General features: G+C 35.5%; 1 pseudogene; it reads right to left on the minus strand.

The window, feature by feature from the left end:
• Positions 1-543: 543 nt before the first annotated feature.
• LOC112006053 (sodium transporter HKT1-like) lies at positions 544-9,438 on the minus strand (annotated as a pseudogene).
• Between the last annotated feature and the right edge of the window lie 1,479 nt (positions 9,439-10,917).

Genomic DNA, 10,917 nt, shown 5'->3' on the forward strand with positions numbered 1-10,917 from the left:
TAATTGTTTAGTATCAAGTTGTTTCACTCGATAGTGGGTTCCAGTTAGCTCAACTGGTAAAGTCTCTGATGGTTGTATAAGAGATCTGGGGTTCAATTCCCACCTACATCAAAAACTAATTGGTGTTTTGGTTTGATGATAAAGAGTTATCATCAGGAGCGGATACCATAGGTTGAAACTCTCTCAAAAAAAAAAAAAAAAAGGGTTGTTTCACTCAATAAATAATGTTTATTTTGGTTGTATTGTTATTGAGTAATATGATAAATTCATTGTAATTTTTAATTTTGCATCTAAAAATGTAGATCTTAAATGATAAAAAAAAAAGGGTTAAAATAAATCTTATATTAATATTCAAAATATAAAAATAGACTCCACTTAAAGTAGTTGCCTTAGGCCATACAATGCCTTGAGCCAGCCCTATTCTAAAATGAAATATTTTTCTCCATCAAATGAAATTTGTAAAAGATTTAGTTAAGTACAAAATACTTAGTCAACTAAACTTGCTTGTGCATAAAGATGTAAAAGATTTAGTTAAGACCTCAGTTAGGACAGGTTCCAGGCTTGACCACCTTTCATACTGAATTTTTTAAGCCTTCCAAAGATCATGACAATTGATGAGGGTGAATTTTCCCTTAGTACTCCACCTTCCCACCAATCCATACCATGTGTCTACACAGAGGCTATCAGGTTTCAATTGCCGTTTGCAGTTGTATCCAGTGGTGAGCCCAACATTCCCGTATGCACTAAACGTTACCAGAGAACCTTAATTAGTTATTATTATTATTTGAACATTAATACAGGTGATAATCAACCAAACATGCAATTGAACTTCATATATGGTTTGCGACTACTAATTTTTAGGCCATTCATTTACTAAAGATTCCTTCTTCTTCTTCTTCTTCTTCTTCATTTTTTTTTTTTTTTTATTTCCCTTAAACTTTGTCACATCAATAAGTAGGTATTGAAAAAAAAAAAAAATCTAATATAAAATATATCCCAAAATTATTGTTTTGGAATTTACTTTGTGTCACATCCGAATGATTTGGCATGCATAAGATCAGAAGATATGATTTTATTTAAGAGAAAAGTAAAGAAAGTGGGAAAAAGAAGCTTACCTGATAACTTCTATGGTGACGTTTAATACATTAAAGTTGAGGGTATCTTCTTTCATTTTCTGTCTCTCTGTGATACATACGAGAATAATGAAAATCGCTAAATAGGAGAGTTGTGAGAAAAGTTGAGGGTATCTTCCTTCGATTTTGGCTTTGTTTCCCATTTTCTGGGAGCTCCTCATGTACATGAACTTTTGGTGGAATGAACGTAGTATATGGTAGGAGATACCTGTAAGAGAAAAGTAGACTAAATAAAGTTCATTCTAGCTGACTTGGTATGGATGTGTGAAGAGAATTATTTTTTTTCATAATGAATAGTCATCAAAGATATCCCATGATATACCTAATCTAGATAAGTAACTTTGAACCAAATATGTTTACTTAAGTAAAAGTTAATGCATACTCTAAGAATATTAGTTTATAAAATATTTTTAAAACCTTTTTTTTGGAAAAGAATAATACAATTGATTTTTTTTTTTTTTTAATAACAAATTTTACATTTCTTATATAAGTAGTTTTAAAACTTTCCTAAAATAATATGTTAACAAATTTTATAAAAACAACTGATAATCGGACACTTACTAAGCATTTTGACCTTATAATAAAGTAGAAATAAGGGTAGCAATGGCCTTAATTATGAAAATTGTAAGGTTGAAATTTATCAATCATCTTGTTGGCTTTATTCTGTGCCAATTTGCTTGTAATTTAGCACTTAATAACCATGTATTTAGGTGAGATTATTGTAAAGGTAGTATGTGAGAAGAGGTGAAGAAAAGTTCAAATATGTGCAAGAAAGCAGGGTTTTACGGCTAGGACTCGCGGCTGACTCATGACTGGCAAGCCGCCAACTGCAAGCACGTGAGATGCACACATGGGGAGCTGAAAGGTCGTGCCAGCTGCGCACTATAGGACAAAAGTCCTAGGCTGGCCAGGCCGTTACGTCGCGACTTGAACTCGCGACTTAGACAAACTGTGAGGTCAAGTCGCCAATCAGCCCTGTTTAGCAAAAACTATCTCTTCGTATTTCTAAACACACACCACTACATATAGACCCTTATACCCACTAATTTGAGAGAGCTTCCAGAGAGAATTTTGTGAGAGAAACCCTAGAGAAAAACAAGATTGCATCATCCCCAATCTTTACTTTAGAGACTCTACAAATCCCTCTACTCTCTTCCTCTCCATTGTCATACCCTTGAGAGGTCATTAACCAAATCCTTATCTCACCACACCTACGTCTGTGAGAATATTCATTTGATGCTAAGGAAAGCAGTTTGGAAGGAACCAATATACATTGGTTGATGCTATGGTCTAGTAGCGGAATCCGGGAAGCTAAAAAAGAAATAGATTCGGCGTAACCTTGTTGGAGTAAGAAGCTTGGAGAGCTTAGGTACTTTGGTAGATTAGGCTTGGAGGGTCTTCTGCTATTCATGTATCCTAACTACATTCTTTAGTGGATTATTTGATCGCTTGGAGGGCAGCAGAGAGGTTTTACGCTGAGGACTTCGGTTTTCTCTTCAATAACACATCGTGTGTTGTCTGTGTGTTTGCATCTTCCTTTCCTTTATCTTTGCCTTATATTTACTGCTGTGGATGTGTTTATATTTGGCATAGATTTGTTATCAATTCTGTGATTGGCTTATGTTCATATTCCACACATAAATTGTTTGATTATAAGCTTGAATTGAGTTTTTATATTTTGGGGTCTAAACGTTCAAGGGTCTTTTATACACATGAAAGTTCAATATGGGTAAGAAACACCCTTTAACGTTTAGACCCCAAATTACAAAAATACCAATTCAAGTTTTATATCAAACAATTAATGTGCGGAACATGATAACAAGCTTATAACAGAATTGATAAACAATCTAAGCCAAATATAAACACATCCACAGCAGTAAATATAAGGAAAAGATAAAGGAAAGAGAGATGCACACACACGGGCAACACACGATGTGTTATCGAAGAGGAAACCGAAGACCTCAGCGTAAAACCTCTCCGCCGCTCTCCAAGCGGTGATAAAATCTACTAAAGAATATAGTTGGGATACATGAACAGCAGAAGACCCTCCAAACCTAATCTACCCAAGTACCTAAGCCCTCCAAGCTTCTTACTCCAACGAGGTTACGCCGAACCTATTTCTTCTTTAGCTTGCCGGATTCCGCTACTTGACCATAGCATCAACCAATGTATATTGGTTCCTTTCCAAACTGCTTCCCAAAGCATCAAATGGACCTTCTCACATACGTGGGTGTGGTGAGATAAGGGTTTGGTAAATGACCTCTCAAGGGTATGACAATGGAGAGGAAGAGAGTAGAGGAATTTATAGAGTCTCTTTAGATGAAGATTGGAGATGAGGCAATCTTGTTTGTCTCTAGGGTTTTCTCTCACAAAATTCTCTCTGGAAGCTCTCTCAATATGATGGGTATAAGGGTGTATATATAGTAGGGTGAGAAGGGAATGCAAAACGTCAGTTTTTGCCAAACTGGGCAAGTTCGCGACTTGGTCTCGCGGCTTGTCCAAGTCGCGAGTTCAAGTCGCGACGTAACGGCCTGGCCAGTCTGGAACTTTTGTCCGGTAGCGTGACAGCTAGCGCGACCCTTCAGCTTCCCAGTGTGCCTCTCACATGCCAGCCTTTCGCGGCTTGCCAGTCACGATCCACCCGCGAGCCCTAGCTGCGAGCCTCTGTTTTTCTTGCACACTCTTGAGCTTTTCTTCACATCTTCTCACACACTACCCTTACAATTTTTCCACCTAAATACAGGGCTGCTAAGTGCTAAATTACAAGCAAATTGGTCACGGAATAAAGCCAATTAAATGGTTGATTAAATTCAACCTTACAACACATTTTGAACTTTCAAAAATATTCATTGTTCACTGTTCCTTAATTACTATTCCCATAATGCATGTTGGAATCAGTATTGGAAACCTATGGCATGGATAACAATTATGGGGTCAAAACTCAAAAGAACAATTGCACAATTTATGCTTGGGGAACCTTGACCCAAAAAACAACAAACATAATCCTTTTTGTTTTACTTGAGATGGAGGGTATCATTTCTTATGAATAACTATTCCTTATAATAGAAATACATGACATCTAGCATGCAATTGACATATTTTCAATAATCTTAACTATCATGTTATTGTGCAATCTTTGAAGAAATAACTTAGAAGAGTTAAAAATAGTAGAGGAAGAACAAAGTTGATAAAAAAATAAAAAATAAAAAAAAAAAAGAAAAAAGAAAAAAGAAGACAAAGTATGTGAGAGAATGAAGCCATATTTTGTTAGAGAGAGAGAAAGATAGAGTACAGTTATAGGGCTAGGGTCTTGGGGCTTTTAGGTAATTATAATTCTATAGTTATTAATCGGGTTAAAGAATAACTATTAAATCCATTTACGGAAGGGATGATTATTCTTCATTTTAAAAATATTTATTCTTTATGAATAATTATTACTTATGAATAATTATTTCTTGTATTAGAAACATAATAGTTATTACATTACAAGATCTATTGCAGTATACTAAACATGCCTTTAGTAATACTCATTATATATTATTATGAGAGGAGATAGTATATATTTATTGTATTCCCAAAATATAATTACTAAATTTTTTTGTAAAGTTGTGATTTACAACTATGTATTTTGTTGGCTTCAATCCCATGTCAAATTTGATTGTAATTTTGTTCAATCATTTCCCTATATTTTTGTGGGATTTAATGTAAGGGTTGTGTGTGAGAATTTGGTGAAGAATCTGACAATCTGTGAAGAAGTAGTTTTCGCGATTGGACTCACGACTGATGACCTGTGAAACAAGCCACGTGAGAAGCACATGCTGGAATTTGAAGAGTCATTGACAGGCTGGTTTTCGCAAGTAACTCGTCACTCAGGCCAAGTTGTGAGTGACTCGCAAAACCCGCTGCCTATTACTTTTTGAGTGTGACTTTTCTCATTCTTTACTAGCACTATATAAACTCTCATTACCCACGAAATGTAAGAAAAATTAGTATCTTCTAAATAAACTTTTGAAAGAGAAACCCTAACCAAACACTTGAGCGCTAGAGATTTTTTTACCCACAATCTTCTACATCATTTCTCTAAAGTTTCCATCTACTCCCACATCTCCATTTACACATCCTTGAGAGGTTCTTAGGCTAAACACTTACCTCACCCATTCTAAGTATTGAGAGAAGTTTTGGTGCCTTTGGGAAGCATTAGAAGAAGCCATTGAGTGGCGGATGCAATCAAGCTAAATTGCGGAATTCAGATAACTAGTGAAGACAAAACTCTAAGAATTCGTCCAAGCTTTTGCTAACAACGGAATTCTTGGAGGGCTCAAGTATATTGGGTAAATTAGGCTTGGAAGGTCAATTTGATATTCGTGTACTTCAACTTATTCACTAGTGGATCGATTTTGGCTTGAAGGGCCACGGAGAGGTTTTTCGCCGAGTACTTCGGTTTCCTCTTCAATAACACGTCTTAATGTTATCTTGTATTTGCATCTCTCTTCCCTACTCTTTAAGCTTTACATTTATTGTTTATTGTACTTGCTTATGTCTTATAATAGTGTTACTAGTTTATTGCGTATGCTTTACTTTTGTTCCACACTTAGATAAGTTAGAGTAAAAATAATTAAGCTATAAACAAACCAAAAAACTTCACTTCGACACAAACCCATGTCAATCTAAGTCCATTTGGGTTGGATTTGGCGATGATAGCAAGGCAGATGCGGCGGAAACAACAAGGTAGATCTGGCAGTAGCAACGATGGCAGATTTGACTGATTTCTGTTGGGTTTTTCATATGGGTTTCTGTTGGATTTTTCATATGGGTCTTCAGTTGGATTTAGTTTTTATTGATTTTGGTTTGGATTTGGAATGGGTTTTTCGGCAGGTTTGGGTTGTGGTGGTGATGGTGATGGTTGGGTTGTGCTGAGTTGGTGGTTAGATGTTTGTCTTCTTCTACTTTGCTGAGTTGCTGTGACCATTGGGAAATAGAGGAAACTCCAATGGTGAGTGAGGCAGCAGAGATCGGCGTGAGTAATGACGAGTGAGGTGATCAGCGGTGGCATGGATGTGGCGAGACTTGAGAGAGCAGTAGAGATCAGTGGAGGAAAAGAGAGTGTGAAGTGATAGTCAAACCAGAGAGAAAAGGAGAGAGTGAGGTGGAGAGATAAAAAAAAATTAAAAATATATATATTAAATGCAAAAGCTACAGTAACTATGTAGATATGCACAATTACTGTAGCAATTGTGCATTTATGCACAATTTTACACCCACTGATGTAAGTTTTTTTTTTTTTTTTTTTGGTCAAAATGTGTAAAATGAAGTGTTTTTTGTATTTTGCAAGATTTTCAGCCCGTTTGGTCATGCAGCTGAAAACATGTTTTTAGTGTTTAAAACATATAACTGATATGTCCAAAATCAGAGAAGTACATTTGGTGGCCTATCCCAGCTGAGCTGAAGTTTGGAAAATGTTGTTCAAAAATATGGGCTTTTCAAAACATACTCTGGGCTGTTTTAAAACAATAAAACAATATGTTCAGTGGCACTTTGGTAATAAAATTGAAAACTAGTATGGCCCACTTGATCAGCCTTTTATCAATTGCTGTCTCCTCTCTTCCTCTCATCTCTCTTCACGCCGAACCAAGCAGCTGGTACCAAAGAACTTTTGCTCAGCTTTTTTTATAAAATTAAACACACATACCAAACACATTTTTATGTTTTTTAAACACTAAAACATATTGTTTAAACTATAATACCAAACAAATTTTTTTGTTTTATAAATACTAAAAACACGTTTTTCAACAACATTTTTTAAACAATAATTTTTACATCTTTTTAAACAACAATTTTTAAACTCTATGACCAAATGGGCCCTTTGCATCTATTGATGCAGATGTTCTAAGCCAACAGTGCCGGCTCAAGGCCTAGGCAACTTAGGCCTAGGCCTAAGGCCCCACAATAAATAAAAAATTTCCCCACTAAAAAAAGGCCCCATCTTCCTTAGTAAAAAGCCCAAAATTTTATAAAAATATAACACTTTTTAAATAATTGGTACTTTTTTTTTTAGAGTGATGCTAAAAATACCACATATTTTATTATAGATTTAACTGACATATTACGAATCACATAAAAAAGTAATTCAAACACAAATAAATTAAGTTATTGAAATTCATCAATTACAATCATAATCACATTTATTGTGAATATTTTGTAGTATTTTTAGTATTTTTCTTTTTTCATTTCTAACATGGCTTTTAAAATAGGAGACCAATAAAAATTTAACCCATGATGTTTCAAATAAAATGCTGCAAATGTGATAAATCACCAATGATGACTTATTTCTTACTAAGTCACACACCAAATAATATCTATCTATCTCTTTCTCTTAAAAAGAATATATAAAATTAAAATTTAGATTACAACCGTACTTAACTATGCATAGTCATATATCCAAGTTAAAGTAAGTTCCTTTTGATTCAACTATAATATTCAATCTTCTATTTGAAATTAACCTTAGTTGAGCTAGTATTATTCATCAATTTCTACATTTACATCAAATTAATCTTAATTTAATTAGTATTATATAATTTTATTTAATTAATGTTTAACACCAATGATGACTAATTTCTTACTAAGTCACACACCAAATAATATCTATCTATCTCTTTCTCTTAAAAAGAATATATAAAATTAAAATTTAGATTACAACCGTACTTAACTATGCATAGTCATATATCCAAGTTAAAGTAAGTTCCTTTTGATTCAACTATAATATTCAATCTTCTATTTGAAATTAACCTTAGTTGAGCTAGTATTATTCATCAATTTCTACATTTACATCAAATTAATCTTAATTTAATTAGTATTATATAATTTTATTTAATTAATGTTTACAAATAAAAATGCCCCATATAAAATTTTTGCCTTAGGCCCCAAATTTTGTTGGGCCGGCCCTGTAAGCCAATAAAAGTTGTAAAAGGGTCATCCAAAACTTCTGGAGTGACCAGCCACAGAGAACCAATTACTTGTAATCTCTAACTTTCTTATCCCAATCATGCATTTACAATGACCCTCACTAGGGCACAGAATAGGATCTTCTCTCTTTCGCTCTAAATGAAGAAAGTCTATTTTACAGTTAAGAGTTTATTTAATATGAACTGTGAAATGAGTTTTTTTTTTTTCAAATGAAGAAAATCTCGATACACTTGGTATTGAAATAAAGAACAATTAGAGTAACCGAGAGAGGATGTGAGTAAGACTCACATACATCATAACGACGAACAGAACCGGAATTGCTGCGGAGATGCTGGAGAGATCAACAACTGATCCATCAGTATGCCGCGAGTTCACAGTTTGAAACAACGACCCAACGACTTTCTGATACGAATTCAGACCATCCATGACTTGTGAATTCCACTCCATGGAGCAAAACAGTATAAACTGTATCAATATGAACCCGAAAACAGTCATAGCTAGAAGCAAAGCGTGAGGACCAGAGAGCAAATGACCATAGCCCATATCTCCATATTCATCAATATATATCTGAATTCCTCACGTGGTTGTTTTCTTTAAGACCCAGATCATGAATAACAAGCATGGGGGATACAAAGTGTTCCCCATAAGGATTAATTGTGGAATGAGAAGTAGTAGGAGACCTTAATTCTGCTTGAAAACTATCATGTTCTCATTTGTTGGGACGAAACCACAATTTGTGAAAGTAGAAATAGTTGTGAAGACTGAAAAGGTCAGTGTTTCTAGGCCCTTGTCTTTGAGTACCTTCCTTGCACTTGGAACAAGATTTACATACAATGAAACAAGACCAGAACCAATTAGATGAACTACAAATAGATAACCCAAAACCACATATCCCAAAACCTAAATAGAGCTATAAATAAGACGATTATTCTCTTCTTCTAAATCAATTTGGTTGTCAGAATTAGTATGGTTTGGAAAATTGTGATTGAGGTTAGCAAGAGTGACACTATTTTGGTCACTACTTGGATAATTTTTGGAGAACTTGGACTTGCAAATTGGAGTCCAAGAAAGGAAGTGAATGCCTCTCCACCAAAAAACATTAAGATTGTCATAATAATGAGTTGGATGTTGGAAAAGAAACCTCAATTTCGATTGTTGACATGCTTGAAACTGTGGTGGCAGAGACGGACGTGAAGAACATGTCAAAGTCCTTAGGCCTAAACCAAGAAGTTCTTGGCTTTAAGACCATCAAAGCTAGATGACCAAAAATAGAGACCATAGAATTTGTTGTCAGAGAATTATATTTATATTTATGGATAATAGTGTAAGAAGAAAAAGCCATCCCTAGTTAATATACATTTTCCCTCAAAAAAAAAAAAAAAAAGTTAATATACATTGACCTAACTGTCAGCTCAGCTGTAGACTCCTAAAGTTGGACCTTTCCCACTTGTATAAAAAGTTAGAAGTATGCAAATTTCCCAATATAATGGATGCTTGCTTTTGTTTTTGTTTAATGGATGATTGTTTGGATTGTTTTGTTTCTGCATAGATATACATATATCAATATGCCATTTATATGTTTCAACATCAAATATACGCGACAATCACCCACAATGATCAAGAATCAAGATATCACTTAATGATATCACCGCGCACACTTAGCATGATAGTCACTCCACAAGTATAAGTGTTTGTGCGGTGTGTAAGGCAAGAGCTAGAGTTCAAGCCTCTAGGAGGGAATTTCACAAATACATACACTTAGATTAGATTAGAGTAGTGGGTTAGTCATCTTGAAGTTTCTCTGACCTAGGGCGGCACCTTGTGAAACCCTAGCCACCAGGAGAAAAACATGCCTACTCTTTGGAGTGAGGCAGTTAGTGTTTTGATATTCCACAGTTCGTTTCAACACTGAGACGCAAGATGGAGGTTCTGTCTGGCTTATGGGAGAAGCTCTCTTTGACGAAATCAAAAGGAAAGAGGTTTCTTGTGGAGGATAGTGAAGATGAATGTGAGTTTTTCTTGGCTGCACGGTTTTACACAGGTAGGGTACTGAGCATGGAGGCGATTGCAAAAACACTGAAGTTATTATGGCGAACAAGAAAAGGTTTCGAAGTCAGGGACATGGGCAATCATATGGTCTTGTTTATCTTTCCGGATGAAGGGGATGTGGAGCAGATTCTGAAAGGGGAACCATGGTCTTTCGACAAGCATCTTGTGGCTTTGAAAAGAGTTCGGAAACACACTGATATGGACAAACTTCTGTTTGAGACTACTTGTATGTGGGTTCAAATACATAACTTACCTATTGGGGTATCACTCATTATTGCAAAGAGTATCGTCTCAAAGGTTGGTTTGGTGATTGAGTGCACATCTGAGGAAAAAGTGTATGAAGGCAGCAACTTTATTCGATTACGGGTTGAAGTTGATGTGACAAAGCCGTTGTGCCAAGGAAGAAATATTTCTCTTAGGGGTGGGCAAGAACGTTGGGTGAGTTTCAAGTATGAGCGACTGCCCAATATATGTCACTGGTGCGGTAAACTCACGCACATGGATAAGGACTGTCCTATTTAGGAGAAAGGTAAGCATATTTCAAAGGAGGCTGGGCAGCAATATGGGTCATGGATGAGGGCTACGACACCTAACTTGGCTAGAAAATCAGTGGTTATGGTGGCTGGTTTGGAGGACTATGACAGTGATTCAGTATGTAGCGAGAAGTCCGACAAAAGGCTGGGATGTGACAATCCAGATCGTGAAGGAGTGATGGTTCCATCCACTAAAGTGGATGATCCAATTCATAATGGAATGGAGGTGCCGAGGAGTT

Source organism: Quercus suber, unplaced genomic scaffold (assembly GCF_002906115.3).
Source record: "Quercus suber isolate HL8 unplaced genomic scaffold, Cork oak 2.0 scaffold_308, whole genome shotgun sequence".
In the NCBI taxonomy this organism is placed as follows: domain Eukaryota; kingdom Viridiplantae; phylum Streptophyta; class Magnoliopsida; order Fagales; family Fagaceae; genus Quercus; species Quercus suber.